General features: G+C 40.9%; 2 protein-coding genes across 3 annotated transcripts in view; both read right to left on the bottom strand.

Annotated features, from left to right (window-relative positions):
• LOC119587013 (rho GTPase-activating protein 21-like) overlaps positions 1–1,057 on the bottom strand; it is a gene marked incomplete at its 5' end in the record, with an annotated part of 201,687 nt that overhangs the window by 53,763 nt on the left and 146,867 nt on the right.
• LOC119587014 overlaps positions 1–1,057 on the bottom strand; it is a 34,679-nt gene that overhangs the window by 1,144 nt on the left and 32,478 nt on the right. The window lies entirely within an intron of this gene.

The raw sequence follows: 1,057 nt of genomic DNA, 5'->3' as shown, positions 1-1,057 counted from the left end.
AATGAAACAGTTTATCTAAAAAAACATCAATAATACCTAGACTGACTTTAATATTGTGAATCTTGAAAAAGTAAAATGCCCTAAAGACGTTAAACAAGAAAAGACTGTAAGACGAAGCCTAACTCAAGAGCCTCAACACCAGCAAGAATCAGTACCGAGATAGGCCTACATGACCTTCTGCTCCGGTGACCTACCAAGAGAAATGTCAACAGGGACAACTTTGATGAAGCTCGGCTCGTTCATGGGGTTCATCGCAGGCTAATCAAGAAGTCATCCTCGAACAGCTGGTAGCCTCGTCGACCAACTGTTTTGCCACCCTTTCGGCACAACCGCCGTTAGCGTCCATCGCTTAGCACTTACAGCGGGGCTCTTTGCGTGAGGGCGTTCCTCGGGCGGGTGCCTGGCCCACCTTTGGCACCCCTGGCCAAGCCAATGTGACACACTAGTTTCACTGTCTCTGGGACGGATGCAAACCAATAGTTTTTTTTTATTTTTGAACATATTACAACACATAACAGCGCGTTTTGATGTCACTTTTACAACAAGCATTTTCACAAAAAGTCGGACCATTGCGCATAAGCTCTGCTTTTCCTGTTCCAAAATTTCTCGTCGGTTGCTCGTGCAGTCTTTTGTTTCACTCAATCTCGAGGGCATCAATCTGGGCCTTCATACAAAAATGAGTTTACGTAAAGGAAACCCTTCCTTCTTTTCCTGATTTTTTTTTATTCAGGTGGGGAGAATCTGAGTCTCAGACGAAACGATATACATTTAAATAATTGTCGCGATTCTTTTTTAAACAAAACCAAAAACATTTCGCAAATGACTTTAAAAAAACACCAAGAATAATCATATTTCACTGTGAAGAGATAAGACTTATTAGTGACCGTTATTTCCCTACAATTTTTGACGAATCCAGCGTCATGGGAGAATTCCTTGCCTATATACTGTTAACCACCCCAGTCAAAACACGTTTACAACGGATGTGATATTAACAAGTGCCAATTTCGTTACAATGATTGAAGATAATGTTATCTAGAAGAAAAGAAAAGAAAAAAAA

Source organism: Penaeus monodon, chromosome 22 (genome assembly GCF_015228065.2).
Source record: "Penaeus monodon isolate SGIC_2016 chromosome 22, NSTDA_Pmon_1, whole genome shotgun sequence".
Taxonomy (NCBI): Eukaryota; Metazoa; Arthropoda; class Malacostraca; order Decapoda; family Penaeidae; genus Penaeus; species Penaeus monodon.
Note: the sequence above shows the minus strand (reverse complement) of the source record. Positions and strands in the feature narration are given on the sequence as shown.